Source organism: Vipera berus, assembly GCF_964194415.1.
Source record: "Vipera berus genome assembly, chromosome: 3".
NCBI classification, from domain to species: Eukaryota; Metazoa; Chordata; class Lepidosauria; order Squamata; family Viperidae; genus Vipera; species Vipera berus.
This window is the reverse complement of record NC_138204.1, coordinates 19,125,578-19,148,034: the sequence shown is the minus strand read 5'-3', so window position 1 is coordinate 19,148,034 and position 22,457 is coordinate 19,125,578. Positions and strand designations below refer to the sequence as shown.

Below are 22,457 nucleotides of genomic sequence, written 5' to 3'. Positions count from 1 at the left end.
AAGCTGAAGCCGACGGAGCTAGTCTTTCTGCCCACACCGCAAGGAAGCGTTCCTTTTATCCCCAGTTGTCTACGGTTCTGGCGTGTTACTTGAGAGGAAGCCTGTTAGATTTGCACCAGACTTGCTTCCAAATAGGTTTGTGTAGGCCCGCGGTTCTTTCCGTGTTCCACATTTCTCCTTGTTTATGCTCAGTGTGATTATTAGTTGCTGCTAAAATATATATAGTTGTACGTCGCTTCCCATCCTGAAGCAGGTGACCAACAACAACAACAACAACAACAACAACAACAACAACAACAACAACAACAACAACAATAATAATAATAATAATAATAATAATAATAATAATAATAATAATAATAATAATAATAATAATAAAGTTGGAAGGTACCTTGGAGGCAGGAAACCCTATCCCATTTCAGAAAAATGGTTGTCTGGTGTCATCTTAAAAGCTTCCAGTGTTGGAGCATTCACAACTTCTGGAGGCAGGTTGTTCCACTGATTAATTCTTCTAACTGTCAGGAAGTTTCTCCTTAGTTTTAGGTTGTTTCTCTCCTTGATTAGTTCCATCCATTGCTTCTTGTCCTGCCTTCAGGTGCTTTGGAGAATAGCTTGACTCTTCTTTGTGGCAACCCCTGAGATATTGGAACACAGCTGTCCTGTCACCCCTAAGTCCTTCTCTTCATTAAATTAGACATTTCCAATTCCAGCAACTGTTCTTTATATGTTTTAGCCTCCAATCCCCTGATCATCTTTATTGCTCTTCTCTGTACTCTTTCTAGAGTCTCAACATCTTTTTTATATCGTGGTGACCAAAACTGGATGCAGTATTCCAAGTGTGGCCTTACCAAGGCATTGTAAATTATTTTTGTTAGATAGTGCCCAGTGTTCAAGTCTGTCAAGATCTTTCTGTATCTTAAGCCTATCTTCTGGAGCAGGGGTGTCATACTGTCGGCCTGGGGGCTGGACACGTCATGCGGAAGCTGCGCCCACCCCATTGCCGGCAATGGCAAAACCGTCCCGATATGTTGCGCGGTGTCACATGACGTCGCAAGTTTGACATGTCTGTTCTGGAGTGTTTGCTATTCCTGCCAACTTGGTGTCGTTTGCAAATTTGATGGGTTCCCCATCTATCCCTTTATCCAAATCATTGATGAAGATGTTGAAGAGCACTGGGCCCAGAACAGAGCCCCGGGGCACCCGATTGCACACTTACCTCCACGTAGATGCAGTTTCATTTAGGACCACACGCTGAGTAGGCTGGTCAGCCAGCTATGAGTACATCTGGTGGTGATGCTGTCTACATCTTTGTATCTTATCAAGTAGTAGGTTGTGGTCTACTTTAGTTTAGTTTAGTTTAGTTTATTAGACTTATATACCGCCCTTCTCCCGTAGGACTCAGGGCGGTTGACAAGGTTTTTTATCAGATGCATTACTGAAATCCAAGTAAATTACATCCACAGAATTCCTCTAGTCATCTGGTCAAATAATGCAATATGATTTGTCTGGCAGGATCTGTTTTTGACAAACCCTTGTTGGCTTTTGGTAATGACTTTATGTGCTTCTAGGTGTTCGCTGATTTGTTGCTTAGTTATCTTTTCCAGAATCTTCCAGGGTACATCTGCTGGATTATAAAGAGCAAGGCAATTTGACAGGAAATCTAGTTGCTTAGAGACTTTGTATGCCTGGAGCAAAACCTTGAATAAGGTGCCAGTACAGTTGTTTCCGTTAGAGTGTACAGTGTACAATCAGGATCCCAGTCTGTTCTGCAATGGCAGCCACTTATGATCCAAAAACAGGATTAGCACAACTTCAAGTGCATTCAATAGTGTCTGCAGGGGAGTTAAGGGGGGACATTTTAGATTTGTGTTGTGATGCACACCTACCTAAATCTTACAGCATGGCAACATAATGCTGCTTTTTATTTTGATAAAAAACCAACCCCTGCAGATATCCATGAATTCTATTTATTTGTATTTATTTTGTTAAACTTCTATACTGCTCTGGGCAGTTCATAATCAAAACAAATTACAGTAAATAATTGCCGTAATAGGAAGGGAAAAAAATGGCAAGAATGACAGGTCAAATGAGGCAAGGCAGTCTCACTCTAACCTTGTCAAAAAAAAAAACGGAAAAAAGTTATTTAACACCATGGAGATGTAACTAAAGATGCCATGACTTTACTAGTTTTTTTTAAAGCAACCTTTTTTTTGTATAGTTGAACACTTTGGAAATTGTGCTTAAAGCTTACTTATCCATTTTTCCCTTTTTCTCCCTCAAAAAATTGAATGGCTGGTATGAGTTTTCCACGTATTTTAAGTGAATGAAATGGCATCCAAATTGCCTCTTAATTCCATTTACAAAAAAGACGACGCCAATATTTTCGCCTTCCTAGCACAAAACCCCTTTCATTTCAGGACTGCTTTGGACCTTGCAAAAGGCATTCTGAGAAATCACCTGCAACCTATGGATTATATGTGGCTTATCCCTGTGCTAAACCTTAATAGATTCAGTTTGATTTGGCTTCCTACCGTGGATGAATTTAGCCATTGTGATCTGTTACTATGGTTCAGATATAGTTTAGGGGGCCAAGCCAACCAGTGGCTGCAGAATTGACCTGTGCCTTGATGTGATAGAAGAAAAATATTAAAATGCTGTAATTCTAAAAGGAAATTAATTTAATTGGTGTTGCCTTAAGGTTGTAATGCATGGTGGCCACAGCGCTAGACAGCCTTCACTAATCCAGCTGGATTGAACCCAATGGTAGTTGCTGGCCTGTGGAACAGCCTCCTCTTCACTCTGAGATTCAGACTGTTTTGGCTTTTGCGTTTGCTTTTCTTCCAGGCCTCTGAGCGAGGGTATACAACAACCTAATACATGCATGTTTTTGTGTTGAGAATTAAGTTGTGTGTGTCTTGGCTATTGTACTATAAGAATTTCAATTGTATTTTTCCTTCTGTTTATTGAAGTTTTATCAGACATTTTTTGTTTGTGTCCGTAGACTGCTAGCTCTTCAGAGTTGTTTAAAATGGGCAGCAATGTAAAATTTCTAAATGAATTTATCGATTCATTCAATTTATATTCATATACTTCAGTGAGAGGCCACTAGAATGTCTACCAAATCGCTGTTTCTGTGAAGTCACCAGGAGTCAAGCTCACCTTGAGAAGGAGGAAGAAGATGAATGTTAAATTTAAATTTAACAATTTCGATAACAGCTAATATGGAATAACGCCCAGTAGTTAAAATAATAAAGAATCTGAAATGTGGAAATGAAGGAAATCAACTGGCAATTAAAATAACTAAAAAGACTCTAGAAAACAATCCTCAGTAATTTGTAATTATATTGATGAATAATGACAAATACCACAAACAAATGCATTGTGCATAAAATTAATTATGTTAAAAGAATAGCTAATCTGTCTCTGTGTTGATAACATATAATTATGAAGATGCTTTCTTGCATGTTTTTAAATAATGTCATTTGAATTCATAATTCAGAGTAGGTATTTTGACATTTAATACATGTTGCAATTTATACATTTTTTAAATATAATTGCACTGTGCCACATTAAAAGAATCGCAGCTTACTCAGAGATATTTCCTACCAGCACATGAACAGTGAAATAGTGGTATGGAAACCATTCTTTAACACTACAAATTGACAACAAGGAATAACCTTCCCACAAAATCATTTTTCTTTATAGGTTGCTCTTTCTATTACACTAATTAACTTTCATACAAAATTTGTGGGACATTTTTCAAAGATCTCAGAACAAGTCCCAGCCATATTTATTTTTTATTGTTGTACTCAGAATGCCCCCATTTTCCTCCCGAGATATGCAAAGTTTCCTCTATTTTACTTTTATTTCCTATGGAATAGCTTTTACTGAAAGATCATGATTGGCCTAACATCAGCCACCCATGTTGAGTAGAATTCAAACCTGAATATTCTCACATAGGTCTTGTTTCTTTTTTATCTGCTATTAGCAATAAAATCTCATGTCCAAGTAGGTGTTACCTGGTCCAGATAAATTCAAACTTTTATTCATCTTTGACTCTCATATATGAATATTAATTAATGCAGTTATGTGAATATTGCATAGATACATTATGTAGAATGTGTTAGAGGCAGTTAAAATAAATGGCCAGCACTCTCTGATGGGTAAAAAGAAAACAAGAGCCCTTCATATTTCTCCAGCTAGGTGATATCATCTAAAAATTCTTGACTGATCTTGAAAAACTAAGCAGGATAAAACCACAGGGCAATAACCTAGACCAGACATGTCAAACACAAGGCCCGGGAGCCGGAGCCAGCCCGTGAAGTGGTTTCATGTGGCCCGCGAAGCCATCCTGGAAACAGTGAGGGAACGGCCCCTACTGCCTTGGCCCTGGCCCAGAGACCCTCCTTCTGCCAGAGACCCTCAGATCTGTCCCACTCCTGCCTGGGCCCCATAGGCACCCTTGATGCGAATGATGTAGAGCTGGCCATGCCCACCCAGTAGGCCATATGCACTCTAGCCACGCCCACCCAGTAGGCCATGCCCACCCTGGCCATACCCACCTGGCCCCCTGAGGGCAACCGCAATGCTGATGCGGCCCTCAATGAAATTGAGTTTGACACCCCTGACCTAGACTGAGAAATTGATAAAGTATACTAGAAAGCAGTGGTAAAAATAAACAAACTTCCACATTACTGCCAAGAAAGTTACATGGGTGTGTCTTTGAAGTTCTTCAAGAGTCAAATTCAGTTTGAAAGAGAACTTATCTATCATTCTAATTAGCACATGACATACTGGTCAGCAGAAAATAAGGATTGCACAAGGATTATAAGCAGACTTGTTATATAGGAGATTAGTTCTCCATGGACTTTTGTTTAGTGACTTATATCTCAGTCTTCCCAATCTCGAGCTTTCTAGTTCTATTTCACTACAACTAAGATGACCATATGGGGAATTGTTGTTGAACACAACTGGAAGGCACCATGTTGGGGAAGATTTTTAAACTAAAGAGCAAACCCATTTGAGTTTACACAATATAGTTTGTTTATGATAATAAATCAATAATTATCTGCGGTCACACTTAATCATGACTGATAAATCATTGTGCCTTGGAACATAAGGTACCTTAAGGTGAAAACCTCAACTCTTGGAATTTATTTTGACATCTGCTTTTTTTAATGATGATTCAGAGGATAACACAATCTAAAGGTAAGCCTGTGTTTTTGCTCACTAGCTTTCTTTTTGAGATAAGCAGTTGTATGAAATGGATCAAGAAATTGCCCGTTGGTGAAATCTGTAGCACATGTGAAGATGTAGGAAAACTGAAGGCTCTGAAATATCTTGGAATTCAATATCTCTGAGTATCGAATGAGATGATGACTCATGGATTTCGTTCTTAGAACCCAGAATGGACCCAATATCCATGCTATTTTCTTGGAAGAGTTATGGAATTGATTTATTATCTTCCCAGATTTTTAGAAACTTCCCAGTCCACCCCAGCCAATATTCCTAGAATTCTCATGCAATATGTCTTTGGAGTACTAATCTTGCTTAGCTTTTGGGTATAAACAAGGCAGATCAGGTATGGCTACCTAGTGGGTCCACCATGCACATAGTGGAAACTAAAATATTAACTCGATATTGTCAATGTTGACAGCAGTCTTGAAATTCAGAGAGGAATCTTTTGGCCCTTCTGACAGTCACGGATTGAATTTGAACATGTTTTGCTATGGTTTCACATTCTTCCCTAAAGTTCGCAGAAAATAGGTATTTAGGCACTCAAAATGGCTAATTTTATTATTATTTATTATTTATTATTTGGATTTATATACCGCCTTTGCTTTTGGAATCTCGCAAAATGATTGGGGTGGAAGGGAGGAAGAGGACTTTTCAAAACTCTTGAACCTAAATATGGACCTGTGTTTTGAGAACAATGAGAATATTGTCCCACAATATTCATTAATATTTATTCTTTCCAATTCTCTTTCATTGTCATTTGCTGACATATTCTATATGGTAGTGGGACATATTAAAGATTAGAGCAGGCAAAACTTGGATATTTTTTTTAATTCAAATTTCTGCATCCTATAGAGCTGGCAGAATAACTGACTGGGGGATTCTGGAAGTTGAAGTCCACCCATCCTCAGATTGTTAATATTGAGAAACATTGATCTAGGTCAGGGGTAGGCAACCTCGGCTCTTTTATGACTCATGGACTTCAACTCCCAGAAATCCTGAGCCAGCTGGTTCAGGAATTCTGGGAGTTGAAGTCCATGAGTCATAAAAGAGCCGAAGTTCACCCCTGATCTAGGTGAACCAAATTCCATGTTTCCCCAGCCAACATCTTCAGTGTGGAACCCATATGTAGAGGTGATTCAGGTTGGAAAAGCTGCCCTAATTGTCCTTTTAAATTTATTTTAAAAAGGCCTGATTATCGTTCCTCCACTTATCATTCGCTTTGCCATTCTATTGTCATCAGTTTGTCATCATACTATTGTCATCAGCTTGCTAACTTTGCATTCAATGTAATCTTTAAAACAGACAATTTATTCTGTTGGCTGGCTCTGATAATTAATGGAGCACGCTGATGATAGATATGTCACATCTGGAAGCAAGCTTCTTCCTTGCAAACTAAATTTCTCTCAAAATTTATGCTGACACATGTTTGTATAAATAAAAAATCAAGGTGGAATGCCGCTGGGACAGCAGGATAACTAGCAAATGCAAAGAGTCAGACAGTTCCAGATTAATATTTTCTCATGTTTATTGTACATTCCAGATTGAAAATGGAAAGGAATACCTATAGAGGGATTTCCTAAATACCCTGTGGTGGAGTTTTGCATTTGATAAGTAATTCAATTCCAGAAGCTTTTGAATGCTTTACTGGTTAAAGAAACCAAGTGGGACAAACTTACTTCATATTTTAGGGATGACGTTTTCATAGCATAAACACAAATGCGTGCGCACTTTTTATTTTATTTTAAGGAAAGGCATTCTGCAAGTATCGGGCAGTTGTTAGATACCTCAGGTACAGAGTTGGCTATATTTACACACATGCATACAGAGGTATGAACAGAAATAGTCCAGCAGAGATTGGCACGCATGTCTATACACGTAAACATTAAAGATTTCAATACTTTGCTCTGATACAGGAGGCAAAAGCTGTCTGATGTTTTGCCAGAATTCCCCCAGAGACTCATAAATGCTTCTGTGCTGGAGGTACCCATTCTTGCTTGAGTCACTTATACCAGTTTATCAAACTAACGAGCCATTGACTGATGCTCTTTCCAAGTTTGAGCCCCACCAGGGAAAGATGGTGAAAAACAAAACTGAAATTTTAGACAGAACTGCATTCCGTAGAACCAAGACAACTAGAATTTATTAACTTGTACGTGCCAAAGCTCACCAAGAATAATGTTCTCTGAGCATTTTTCTCCACAAATCTTACCATCTCTCATAAATCCAGGGACATGGGTAGGCTATATCATTCTGAATTTGGCAAGGTGATATGATTTAGGTTTTTAACTAAACTGGCTTTGCACATTACTTCTTCCAGGATTGACTCTGCAGGAGGAAAAAAAAGGAGAGGTGCATCATTTGTTTGTCTAGATTACTCTGGCTTGTTCACTTTTAATGAAGTTGCTATGTCCAAATTACACATAAGTCTTAATGTGAATGAGCCTTCCAAAATTAGCTACCATAACCCATATATTTATACTGCATTATATTACAGCCATCAGATAGCAATTGCCACTGAAGATGGAGGAATCCAGGGCCCATTACATCAGCACCACTGAGAGATTAGCTTCATTAGGCTAATTAGGCTCCAGTTGTTACCTAGGAGTACTGTAGTCATTCAATTGTTGTAGTATAGGGAGATATGAGTCTATGGGCCCATTCGTGGATTATTCTATTTGACTCCTGGACTTCCAAGGTTTCCCCCCCCCCACTATATGATTCTAAGTTTTATTCATTACAGGAGCTTTACAGTCTTAAGAATTAGTGCCTCACAATGCCCATCTCCCTCATCCCTTTTAAGCTTTGTCTTTTAGTATTGTATAGTTACAGAATAAACATTGAGTTGAAAATGACTACGTTGGGAATTGATTTTAATGCACCTGTCCCCAGTAATCAGAAAAACTAAAGTCTCCCTATCTTCTTTTGAGCCTCTATGAAGATAATACAACATTTATGGTCCTCTCATCATTTGGTACTTCACTTATTCCCCAGAATTTCATCTCTAAAATAATATGGTTGTTTCCCAACATATATTGATAATTAAAATTCCCCATTTATGCTTTGAAGAAATCTTTAGCTTGATTGTGGAATGCATCACCTACATCTTTTCTTTGTGTGAATGAATGATAATACTACAACAGTATCAGTTTTATTATTTATACCATTTACAACCCATGTGCTGGCTGTGGATTTGGTTAGTTGAAGGTCACACATTTTAAAGTTTGCAAGGTGGAGAAATACTGCTCTACACTATTTCCAAGCTCTTTTACCTGGAGCAGATGGATATTTTGGGGATAGAGTAATCTCCCCCACCCACCCCCATCCCTTACTTATTTTATGGCATCTGTCCCCATTGTGTAAATTATGTTCCTCAACTGCTATATTCCAATTATGGGAATCACCTCATCATACCTGTGCTATGTCCATTAAATTATTAAAATTGTAAACCAGCAAGGAAGCAATATCATGTTTGTTATTTATCTTTTGTAAGCTGCCTAGGAGCTGTTCATTGAAGAAAATGCTGCACAACAATAACAACAGTGATAATAAAGGCATTACTGATGCCCTAGTGCCGTGGTGGTGAACCTATGGCACGGGTGCCAAAGGTGGCACGCAGAGACCTTTCTGTGGGCACGCGCGCCGTCGTCCTAGGCCAGCCTCCGCCACTGTGCAAGAAAAAAAATGTTTCAATCAGTCAATCAATTTCAACTTCTCGCGGGAAAAAAAAGATCTCGCAAAGTTGGAATTGATTGATTGAACTTTTTAGTCCCACCCAGTCTGCCGTTATCACTGCAGCCATGACCACTCAATGGGCCATGCCCACCCGGCACCCGATGATACGTAAGTGGGTTTTGGGTTGCAGTTTGGGCACTTGGTCTCTAAAAGGTTTGCCATCACTGCCCTAGTGCTTAGAGATTATAGGTGCTTCTACTTCTCTGTTCTGATAGCATTAGATTGAGAAAAAAAGTGCACTAGAAGGAAATGTTATCCAGTTTTACTTTCATCTCATCTATTATTATTCCTAGTGCTGTATATTATTCTTCTATTCATTATTATAACATAGCAACATTAGTTTTATTAGGTGCACTTATATCTCTTCTTCACCACAAGAAACCTGAGTTACTATATATGATCGTTTTTCAGTTTGCATTCAACTTTTGTCTAAGTCCTAGTAAGTAGACTAGACTGGTTTAAAGTTCAGGACTATGGATTTTAATCTGGATGTCCCTGAAACTAATCCAGTATCCTAAATATATTGCAGAATCACAGTGGTTCTTGAGCTGTTTGTACATTCGTCAACATCAAAGACCTTCCTGACCACATTTTAGCATAATGTGCAAATCTAGATCATGCAGTTGTATCAGTATCTTGATCTGGGCTACTAGTAGTGTCAAAGAATTCATGTTTTCTGTATATATTTGCTACCATCGAACGGTTGGCTCATTTGGTCCACACTGAAGCTGGGGTACTTTTCTGCAGATCACTTCTACTTACTGCTCCATCCCCACCTATCACGCTGTCTTAGGCAACATCTAGCCCCCTTTTGGACACATATTAGTCTTATATAGCCCATTATGACTTAGTGTGGGGTTTTTTGTGTGTGTGTGTGAAGGGATGTCTGGGGCTCTCTCTGCAGGCCTCAGGGTGATCACCATTATTAGCAAGAGCACTTAGACTTATATACCACTTCACAGTGCTTTAACACACTCTCTAAGTAGTTTATAGATTCAGCATATTGCCCCAACAATCTGGATCCTCATTTTACCATCCATGGAAGGATGGAGAGTTGAGTCAACCTTGAGCTAGTTGGGATTGAACTTCTGGCAATGAGCAGAGTCAGCCTGCAATACTGCATTCTAACCACTGTGCCACCACAGCTTATTACCTTGATAATACTTCTGCTTTGAAGACTGGAATATTTGATGAAGAGCAGCTAAGCGGGCTACTGTTTAACTCCTTTCTTTCCAGACTTCTGCTCATCCCCCTTTCTGGGCAACCAATATGGGAGAGCATTTATAAAGTATTCTATCTTCCATGCACATATATGCTGACATCACCAGTTCAAACATCCATGCATGTGCTTATACTGCATGGCCTTTCCTATTATTTAAAACCTTATCTATTCTGGTTTAGTGACCAGCCCTTGTGCTAATATTTTTTATCATAGTGTATACACTTGCATAAAGCAGAGAAAGATAGCAAGTCTGGCTTTGGAAAAGAAAAAGGGAGAGCCCAAATAAGACTCAAAAATGGATGACAATTTATATGACAATAGAACTTTTTTTTTAAATGTTCTTGGGAGCCATAGTGATGCAGTGGTTGGAATGAAGTATTGCAGGCTGACTCTGCCCACAGCCTGGAGTTTGATCCTTCCCAGGTGAGTAAAATGAGGACCCAGATTGTAGGGGGCAACATGCTGACTGTAAACCTTTTAGAGAGGGCTGTAAAGCACTGTGAAGTGGTATATAAGTCTAAGTGCTATTGCTATTATCAAAAATTCTAAATGAGTGCATACTGGAATTTTCTAGATACAGAAAGGCAGGATGTAGTTAATATCACCACTGCTAATTTGTTAAATTTGTAAGCTGCTGAATCATCTAAACTCAGAGCAGCTTGCCAGCAGCTTACAGAGCCTTGGTGGAGCAGTGGGCTAATGCCTCCTTAAGTAACACCAGCTGCCTGCAATTAGTGCAGGTTCGCATCCCACCAGGCTCAAGGTTGACTCAGCCTTCCATCCTTCCGAGGTAGGTAAAATGAGGACCCAGATTGTTGGGGGCAATTAAGCTGACTTTGTAATAATGCCGCTTGGGGAGGGTGTGAAAGCCCTAATAAGCAGGCATATACATAGAATGAAGGCTACTGCTAAGCTTGTAAGCCGCCCTGAGTCTTCGGAGAAGGGCGGGATATAAATGGAATTAAAATAAATAAATAAAATAAAAATAAATGTCAGCAAGCTCAATATTGCATCCATGGTGGAAAAATAACAAACTCATAACTCTAATAATATATTTAGATAAAATTATTTCATAATAAAAAAACAAGTACAACACACCATAAATAATGAACTATCAACAGCCAATAACTATACATGTAATAATTTCATCATCAACAGCTTTTAGGAGATATCTTAACATTTTCTGCTCTAAAATGAGTGTTACCATCTACTCTTTGTCCCACAAGACTGTCAGATAAAATGCTGTTTGCTTCTTCATAGCCTCCTGTCTTTAAAGCAATCTGCCTTTTAAAAGTTCAAGGATGTGATTGTTTTTAAAATGAGCTTAGAATAGTTGCTGCCATTACCAATAATAATAAAAAAACAACATTTTTAAAACACTTCAAAGTGAATGGTTCTCTGACTTTCAGAAGGGACCAACTGATCAGAACTGAGGCTACTACAAGTGAAGCCTAGCCCCCACAAATTATATTTTAAAAAGAAAAGTGTACATTTGTATAAAATGCAGGGAAGTATCACATTTAACTACTAAAATTACATACACTTCAGGGACTGGCATGCATTTCCCTTCAATAAATTCTACTTTTCCTAAGCAGAGTTACTGGCTGCCCTCAGGTGATCTTGTTCTCAACCAGCAGAATGAAGTATCAGAATTTTGACTGTCAAAGTGGAGAAATTTCCCCACTCTGCAGCCTGAAATGGTATAACCAATCTTATATCAGTGATTAAGGTGTCAGACGTGTGATAGGGAAATTCCTACTCAACTATGAAGCTCAATGGATGATTAGGGTTACTCATTCTCCCTTAGTTCAACTAACCTCATGGGATTGTTGTGGAAGTAAAATTAGAAGAGACCCCCATGTAAGATTCTATCAGCTATCAGAGAAGAGATATAAATGATTATGATGACAATGACAGTAATAAGGTGTGTTGTATCAAGTCGGGATTTGACTGCCTCTTTGCATTGCACATAAGATGGGCATTACAGGAATAAAATCAAGATCTGTGTTTAGCCATTGTTGGCAATGTGTTGAGCAAATATTAGGAACTGAAGGCAATGGTAACTGATCTACAGGCAGAAATAACCTTGTGGTGTTAATAACGCTAGTAGGATATCAGGTTACTAGACAACCAAAAGATCTGTATTTAGTGTGGATCAATGAGGTATAGAGATGGTAGGGAGAACAGGAGGTTAACCTTACTATGAGGTAAGTGTTTATGTCAGGTGACAGACACTGAGTCAACCAAAGGTTAGAAGAAATTCACCACATCATTAGCCATTTTGTTGCATGCTCCATAGGGCTGTTTTTCAACCTTGGCAAATTTAAGAGGGTTAGACTTCAGCTCCTAGAATGTGTTTTAGTTGGCTGATTTGCCTAAACTGGTTATAGAAAAATATACTTATTAATACTTTAGGTTGCATATAGGGGTGTGATGGAATCACTGGCTAAAGGAGAGGGGGGAGTTAAGAGACATTCCAAAATGGAGTCGCCCTGGGGAAGGAAATGTCATAAAACAGACCAGTGAGCCTTATTTGTGTAATATAGGTCATCAATAATAAAGAATTGCTTAGGTCTGTTCATGGTGGTGTTCTGGTTTCTTTGGCCTTTTTTGCATGTAGGTATCACAGTTGCTGGTCAGCATTTACAGCTTACACATTCAGGTTAAAATGCATCCTTTCTTCTTAAATTAGCACCTATAATTTGGCTGCCTCGGGATTTGCTGGATTATAATTCCCAAGGCATGATCTGACAATTGTGAAAGATGGCAATAGTATCTTAACCTGTCTAAAGGTTGCAATGAGAATCCTTTTGTCAATGTTTGTATTTTGAACAATGTAAATTAGCCTCTCCAATGTGCAAAATGTTCTGTAATTTCATTGCTGCTTTTCAAGTCTGTCAGTAGAGGGTGCTGCTTGGTTGCGTTTGTAAATTTCCAATCTTACAGCCCGAAGCTACCATCAAACGTTCTTTGAAATCTGCTTCCAGACATTACTTTTTTTTAAAGGCTCATTAGTGTGAAATTCCATTCCAAAGAGCATAGCCTAGCTATGAAAACTTCAATACCAGCATAAATTCCAACTCAGCTGTATTAAGCAAAATATCTAACAAGTTTAAATTCCAGAGCTCCCTGGTGTCTCTTAGCTAGTTGTCACCTCTGCCTGCCAATAGAAAGCCAGCTTCGCCACAGGACAAGTTCTCTTTCCCTGGGGCATGTATGAAAATGAGGTGTACCTCTCAAGAGGCTTTTTCCCTGTGAACTAGCTAAAAAAATTCAAACAAGGAAATTAGAATATATTATTGAAAAGAAGCAGCAGCAAGGCTTTTTTTTTTGTCTTTTCACAAGAACTAACAAAATGAATTAGCAGATTGATGCCCCACCCTCTGTACAGGTAAGAAAGTTGGGATAGAAATGCCCTGTCTTATCTCTAGGCAGAATGTTATTATGAGGATGTGTCATGGGCCAGACCTAAGTGCCCCAAGATATACTGTATCTGTAGAGGGAGTCCTTGACTTACAACCGTTTGTTTAGCAAGTGTTGAAAGTTACACTGGCATTCAGCAAAGTGACTTATGACCGGTCCTTGCACTTACAAACGTTGCAGGATCCCCACAGTGACATGATCTCAAATTTGGGCACTTGGCAATTAGTATGTATGTATTGCAGTTGAAGCATGACTCTGGGGTCATGCAGTCACCATTTGTGATCTTCCCAGATGGTTTCCGACAAACTAAGACAGTGAGGAAAGGTGGATTCCCTTAATGATCACATGAGTTACTTGAGAACTTGCTTAACAACCGTGGCGAAAAAGGATGCAAAATCTAGTGTGATTAACTTAACAACTGTCCTGTTTAGCAACTGAAATTCTGGCTCCAGTTTTGGTTGTACTGCAGGTTGAGGACTACCTGTATCCAAGGATGAATCATTTTGTCCAAGGAACTTTTCTTCAGTCTGTTTGGCATTTCAGATTAGATTTTCGGCACAAATGTTCTTTCCAAATTCACCCTCAAATGAGAGAGGAGAAAAATTAGATGGAAGATATTTCTGATTTTTTTTCCCCTGAGAAAGTAAAAATTATCCCTTTGTTTCTCAAGGGGAGGACTCAGTAGTAGTAATGATGCTATGAGTACTGATAAACTGTCTTTGGAGGTTCCCTCATGAAGTCTTCCCTTGGGATTTCATTGCAGGTTTGGAAGTGAGGCACACTGCCGATCATTAGAAAGATGAATGTAGAAAAATAGGACTTTCCATGTCTTTGACTGATCTAGTTGTGCTCTGAAACATACCTTGAAAATTGTCCCTGCCAAATAGAGTAGGCTTTATTATACTATAAAACCTGTATGCTTAGCCTTTCTAAAGCTCTAAATATAACACATGAAAATTTGCAGCAGACAGGGCTAAAAGCATTGTTCACCTTTTTGCTTATTCTGGGTGAGACTAAAGATAGGATTTACTCTTCCTATTTTCACAATTAAACCCTGCAACTAGATACAATTCCCAGTTTCCTGGAAATTTAGCCATATACCCACCTTATGAAGAAGTCTATATTATTCCTTAATCTTCAAAGGTGATTAAAGCAATGCCTTAGGTATGTTATTGGTGTGTTTACAGTTTACATTCAGCCTTAATTTAACCTTAATTTCTCTCATCTTTCTGTTTGGACACATATAGATGTGTCCAAACAGCCTTTTCATTTTTTTAAGCCATCACCAGTCTTGTAATGGTTTGCAGTTCTCCTTTATAAGCATTCACTAGGGTTAATCAATACTTTCTTTCAATTGGCCTAGGGGAGAGCATTAAAATGAGCCTCCTCCTATGCCTTTCCTCCGTCTCCATCTTTGCCTCATGGTTCTTGGTTTCTCAGGGAGGCAACTATTTAAACACTATTGTGACCCAAATGGACAGCTGCGTAAGAACCATTAAGTGCTAAGGCAGCCACTTAGCTGTGAGGATAGAGTGGCATCATAAGGACACAAAAGGCAGATATAGGCAGGAATATCTATCAGTAAGGAAATAGCCCATCATCAAATATCTCCAGCACAGATGGTTCTTGACTTATGACCCTATTTGGGATAAGAATTTCAGTTGCTAAGCAAAGCAGTTGTTAACTGAGTTGCACCCAATTTTACATTTTTTTTGCCACAGTTGTTAAGTGAATCATTGCAGTTGTTAAGTGAAATGTGGTCTTTAAGCAAATCTGGTTTCCCCCATTGACTTTGCTTGTCAGAAGCCATCTGGGAAGATCACAAATGGTGATCAATATCCTTGGCTGTTTAGTAGAGGGGCAGGTGTAGTAAACTCAAGAGCAGAGCAACACTGCAGATTGAGACCAAGCCTCCATGTGCAAGTGTTCATCATCTTCTCTCTCCAATTTCTCTGAGCTGAGATGGAAAATTCCTATTTATTTATTTATTTATTTATTTATTTATTTATTTATTTATTTATTTATTTATTTATTTATTGAACTTATATACCGCCCTTCTCCCGTAGGACCCAGGGCGGTTCACAAGGCAATTAAAACATATTACAATACAAAAGTTAATAACAATTAAGATAGATTAAATTATCCTTGATAGAAAATCTAAAACCCCTATAACTCTGATTAAAAAACCCAATTACAATAAGTTAAAAATTAAGAATTCTCAGTCCTGGCTGGAAAGCTCAAAGAGCCAGGTCTTCAGGTCCTGGCGGAATGAACGAAAATCAGGGGCAGTCCTGAGTTCTACGGATAACTGGTTCCAAAGGGCAGGCGCGCCCACAGAGAAGGCTGGTCTACACTTACATTGTTCAACAAAGAACCATAGAACTAACTGGCTCTATTCATTATAGATTCAATCTTGTCCTGAAGCAAGGATATTGGAATCCTAGGTGGCTATGCATATTGGGAGAATGGCTTTTGAAAGCTGTAAAGATTAAAAAAAAACCCAAATAGCAATGGTCAAAACTTAAGAATCCAAGAGGCAAACACAACATGGGTTTCTATCTACTCAAAAACTATAGGGATTTGGGCTACCCTTGATAAGCTTATCTTGAAGTAAGACAGAAGTTAGGTGCTGAAATTCTTATAGGGCTTTTTTTTGCCATTATATAGCTGAGAGTCAACAGCTGTCAAATTACATGAGTAATAGTTATCCATATTCAAAAGGAAGAGCCATTGACAATGGTCTCTCATTCTTTCTTTTCATTTCTTCTGTAAGCACTCCAAAGTAGTCAGTAGGGCTGAGCAAAGCTTAGCCGGTCTTGCTACAGTCAAGATAAGAAACCCTAGAGGGCATGAAGGAATGGAAATAAATGACTGCATAAGTAAATAAGTAAATAAATATGGCAGATTGCTGTGTTCACCAAAGCAATGACAGCATTTTTTTAATAAAAAAAATCCTTGGATTGCAGTGAAAATAAAATAAGATGGTTAAGTGTGATGACATTGTTTAAGTTGCAGGCAATGCAGCAAAGGACAGTGTTGACTTTCCTTTATTTTTCTTTTCTCCTTCTTCGAAAAACAACAGCAATCTCATTATATCTCCTCATAAGATAGGAGGAAGATTGCTATCTGAATCTAATGAAAACCCAAATGACAGGCCAATAAAACTTAGTGGCTGTTTATAAAGTCTTTTCAATGCATTCTCAGAGGTATATAGATTACTTGAACTAGTTCAAAACAACTTTACATACTCCCAGAGGGGGAAAAAGGGTAAATGATGGTAGAAATCCACTGGGGAGGAGGAAGTGGGGGGTGTTTAACAAGGCAAGATGGTGGCTGCAACTGCATAATTGAATTCCCACCCCTTTTATTTTGCTTGTAATTATGACTGTCATTTTGACCTTTTAACCTCTTATTGCAGACACCCCTGTTCTTTTACAAAGCAGCATTAAAATAAATCAATTTTCAGAAAAGTCACCTTTTACTTGTTTATCTGTTGCTTATTCTGTTTCCCACAATTCAGCAGGTAAACAATCTAAAATAACAACTGAGAAATTAAAAATAATGATACAACACAATGAAACATCTCTCTCTTCTCTCTTCTTTCTCTTTCTTTCTTTTAAAAAGGACATAATTTAAATCACAATTTCTCAAGTTAAAAGTCAGTGGCTAAATGGGATGAGTCCAAAGTATACCAAAATCCCACTCTCATCTGCTGGGATTCTCACACACTGCTGAATCTTTTACTTTTCAGAGCCAGATCCAGTGTGGTATAATGGGGAGTGTATTCCTAAAAGAAAAACTGGATATAAATCTACTAAGCAAACAAATAAAATGTTGCCCTTCCCAAGAGTTGTACCAATGTTGGTGTACTGCATTGGTCTGTGCAATATTCCCCAAGGGTTAAGGTAGGTGGTGAGTTTTGCATGTTGATTTGTCTTTTAAAAAGTTCCCATGGGTACATTGATGAAATGTTACCAACGTTCACTGGGTAATGAACTGGTTGAACAGAAGTGTCTTAAGTGTATGTCAAATATTCCCTCTTGACCTGTTAGCTTCCAGGTTTCTTCCAATCAAATTACATAATTTCAGTGCTGCTTCCTGGAAAAATTTGGAAAGCATTCAGTATGTATGAGAACCATGGGATGAGGCAATTCTAGTTTAATTCACAGCTTCAGTGTGATGGGCTACAATGGATTCTGACGATGTTCATAGAAAACTTTTCCTGGCCATCAAGGAAAAGTATCTCAGAAAGACAAAGGCTATTTATCCACTTCCTGACAATGGGACATGAAGCAGCCCCTCCCCTCCCTCCCTCCCTCCCTCCCTCCCTCCCTCCCTTCCTTCCTTCCTTCCTTCCTTCCTTCCAGTAATGCCTTCAGTGTAGCTACTTATTCTCTCTGATGTGTATATGATCCAGTTATTATGTCCAGGTTGTGCTGAGAACAGCTCTGCTTGGTGCCCTCCTTTTTTGTATGTCAGAATGGGAATCTGGAATTTCATCCACTCATTTGTGAGAGAAGTAGTTCAACTGAGTCAGACAGATTTTGCATTAAAAGCTCTCTCTCTTTCTCTCTCTCTCTCTCTCTCTCTCTCTCTCCGTGTGTGTGTGTATGTGTGTATACATACATATGTATACATACATATACACAGAGACAGACACAGGTACACACACACACACACAGACAGACAGACAGACAGACAGACACACACACACACACACACACACACACACACACAAGCTACGAGTGGCGCAAAGAGCCATGGAAAGATACATGCTCGGTGTTACAAGAGAAGATAAAAAGACCTGCACATGGGAACAAATGAAATTATACAATATCATCAAGAGAGTAAAAGAATTGAAATGGAATTGGGCTGGTCACATAGCAAGAAGGACTGATGGCAGGTGGACCGAGGCAGTCATAGAATGGATCCCACTTGATAAAAAGCATCCACGAAAGAGTCCTAAAACAAGATGGATCAAGGACATCAGCAAGTATTGCGGGCCCAGTTGGCAAAAGAAAGTTCAGGACCGTATTGGTTGGAAACATGCAGAAGAGGCCTTCATCCTGCAGTGGATAGACAATGGCTAAAGTGATGATGAGGAGACATATATTTACGAATGTTAAGGATTTTAAATTTATTCTTTAGTAAAACAAACTCATCCATATAGTTTGTAAAGATCAGTAGTATGGCAGCATTGTGACTATTGATTGAATATGCCAAAGGTGCTTTTTTCAAAAGGTGACTAGGCTTCCTTGTTTTTCTCTGAAGACGTTTCACTTCTCATCCAAGAGGCTTCTTCAGCTCTTGAGTGATTAATTGATTACGTGCCATCAAGTTGGTGTTAAATAAATAAACTCTTACCAGGCATATAATAGAACTTTTTCTAAAATTATCCATCCTCAGTGTTGCCTTTCAGATATATGCATATATAAAACAAGCCTTTAAAACCTTTGTCCACAAGAGTTGCAGGTAAAAATTTGCAAAAGTATTGCCAGTCAATATATTTATGATTAGGCCAAGGTTGGCCTTTGAAGCCTGAATGTAATGTTTGGAGATAGGGCTGAAGAGTGGAAGATGGCAGAAAAAGGGGGAAATCCTGGAAATGCTTGCGGAAAGATCTAGGACATTAATAATAAAGTTTTTGTTCTGGACATTCAGAGTATTGGGCATGATTTTTGTAATACAAATTGTGAATATCTTACTGGAAAAGGACACAGAAATATATACCCACTGACTCAAAAATAAAATTACTTACAGGTAGTCTTTGACTTAAAACAATTTGTTTAGAGTCTGTTTGAAGTTACAATAGCACTGAAAAAAGTGTCTGAAAAAATCTCCACGGTCACATGATCAAAAGTCTGATGCTTGGCAACTGGCTCGTATTTATGGTGGATGCAGTGTTTTGGGGTCATATGATCGCCTTTTGTGAACTTCTGACAAACAAAGTTAACGGAGAAGCCAGATTCTCTTAACAATTATATTACTAGCTTAACAGCTGAAGTGATTCACTTAACAACTGTACCAAGAAAGGTCTTAAAATGGGGCAAAAAGTCACTTAACTACTGTCACGTTTAGCAACAGAAATTTTGGGTTCAATTGTGATCATAAGTCAAGGACTACCTGTACCTCATTCTGCTAGACTTAAACTACAATTTTTGTGTTTCCTGCCTCAAATTAGTAAGAATATGTACTCCTAATTTCTAATAGCTGCTGCCTGAGCTGAGCCTGGGGGCACAAGAAGGGAGCTGCATTCAAACATGAGGCAAGTTCTTAACTTCTGCAATTCCATTCTGCTTCCCATTTTCCCTCAATTTCCTAATTTCCTGTTTCTTATTCTCTACCTATCCTTCCCTCCTGCTTTCTTTCTAACTCTTCTTATCTCACAGCTCATTTCTGTTCATAATATTTTTTGAAAAATCAGTTTACATATGTTTTAAATATTGTTTCAATCATTGCAGAAGAAGAAAACATTCATAACAGGAAATATTTTACTATTGCCTGGTTCTGATGGGACATCTGCTTCTGTAACTTCTATTTAACAAGTCTCTGTTATGAATTTGGAAAGGGTATTGAGCCCATTTTCAATTAAAACAGACCCTATATCCTAATGCAAATCAATTTTGTAACTTCTGTATCGATGTATCATTTAACTAATTAAAAGGGCCACAAGTTCAAAACAAGAAGTTCTCATGGATTTCTTTCCCTTTCTTTTTAAAAATCTCATCAGAGAGGAGTTACTGCAAGCAGCAAGAATTAAAATTATGCTGAAAGAGGGGGAAATTATGAATACATATTCTGTGCTTTAATAATTGTGCTGAATTGGAATGTGAGAATTTGAGATTTATTTACGTTAATAAAACCATAAACCATAAAACAAAAATAAAACCAAGAACTGAAAAAAAGGTGTCATGTCTTAGTCATCTTCTAGACTCCAACCATTTTTTCAGAAAAGAAATAAAGTTTTGTTTTATTTTAATGAAATATGGGGACCGGAACCTGGAAGCTCTTCTGCTGAATCAACATTAGCTAGGGAGAGAAAATCAGTTTTTATTGGCAAATGATATTTCTTTGTTCAGATGAGCATTTTAAGAAGAGACTAGACAGTCACTTGTCTGAAATGGTATAGATTCTCCTGCTCGAGCAGTGGGCTGGACTAGAAGATCTCCAAGGTCCCTTCCAGATTCTATTCTATTCTATTCTATTCTATTCTATTCTATTCTATTCTATTCTATTCTATTCTATTCTATTCTATTCTATTCTATTCTGTGCTTCCCATCTTCTAAAAAAAAGCATTTGGCAAGTTTCTGCTAGTTATTGATTTTTTGTATGTGTCTCTCCAACATCCCTTCCAACTCTGTTATTCTGTATTCTATAATTTTAAAACATCTGAATATTAGAGGATAATTCTTCTTCTTGTTAGTGTTTGAAAATGTTAGCTTTGCTTTAAAATAGAAGGCACAAAATAGCAAGGTAATGGTTACTAAACGCAAGTCTATCACTGTGGTGGCCCCTTAATTATGGAATTCTTCTGCCAGAACATTATTGGTCCTTGTGTTGTCTGATTCCAGGTAAAGATTCCTGACAACTTGTTCACCTGAGAATTTAAAAGTAACAATCATCTGTTTAATTTGAAACAGGCATTTTTTTTAATTGGAACTGATTCAAATTAAAAATGGTTGCACTCCCCTGTACCCAGTCTTATATTGTGGTATGGCAATTGTCGTTTGTGCTTCCATAACTTTAGAATATTATCTAGATAGGAAACTATGTCTAGCATTACTACTATCTCTTATGAACTAGCACTTTAACAATATCCTGAAAAACTTTACAAAAATGATGTTTTGTGGTCAAGTTTTATTTATTTTAAAAAATAGGCTGTACTATTTTCTGTACATAATATAATTTTGTGTTTCTCTGGCTGCATTTTTTCAGTTAGCTAAGACACTATGACTGGGAATTAAATGGTCCTAGAGAGCAGTCTTATTTGGGAATAAATTATTAATCCATTAAACCTATAATTCATCCATTTGCTATTTGATCTACCAAGGTCTCTCTACTGAGAAAAAGATCTCTGCTAAATTGTATCTTCCCTCCCCAATGTAAACAGGGGATTCCAGAGATTAAATTTGGGGTTTCTGTACCCAGAATAGTAAATCATAGTTTATTTAACCTGGTTTGTTGCTTAAGCCAATTCAGCATAGCTGTGGCTTGAAAACTGCAATCATTAAATTCATACAACACGCTAAACCAAAAGTAAGTAAACAACATTATAGCTCAATATAAGAGTCAAAATGTATCCATTGTGCTGTATCTGTCTTTGAAGCTTGGCTACAACCAAAAGGTATTTTTAGAAAGTATTTATGAAGAAATAAATGAGCAACTGCAGACAAGCACTTTGTATTATCAAAAATTTCCTTTCATCATCTGGATGATCTCCCTCTTTCTCTAATTGCAGGTTTATTAATGAAAGAAGAAGACATTTATAATAGATAAATAATACATCTTCTGGGATTCACATACATACTATTTATCATACAGATCACTGACATCTTTCAACTCAGATTAAATCAAATCTTGCATATTTCTCCACATCTGTAGTTTATCTGTCAGTGTTCTTGCTAATCATTGAAGCAGCTATATATATATGTATGTATATATTTTTAAAAGAATGGAGATAAACACTGCATTTTTTAAAAAAATAAAAATGTACATTAAAGAGCAAACAAATTTGTGTTTGATTACTTTATATTAAACATCTAAGAGATGCAGTGAACTTCCCTCCCATGGCAGAGAGATTTTAAGCACAGAGAACAAACAAAGACAACAGCACATGGCAGAT

The 22,457-nt window shown here is 37.9% G+C and overlaps 1 long non-coding RNA gene across 1 annotated transcript; it reads left to right on the top strand.

Annotated features, from left to right (window-relative positions):
- The first annotated feature begins 71 nt into the window (after positions 1 to 71).
- Positions 72 to 22,244, top strand: LOC308664886. Its single transcript, XR_014025775.1, has 4 exons — positions 72 to 135; positions 17,367 to 17,520; positions 19,826 to 19,880; positions 22,074 to 22,244. It is a non-coding gene; the product is annotated as an uncharacterized lncRNA (long non-coding RNA).
- The last annotated feature ends 213 nt before the right edge of the window (positions 22,245 to 22,457 follow it).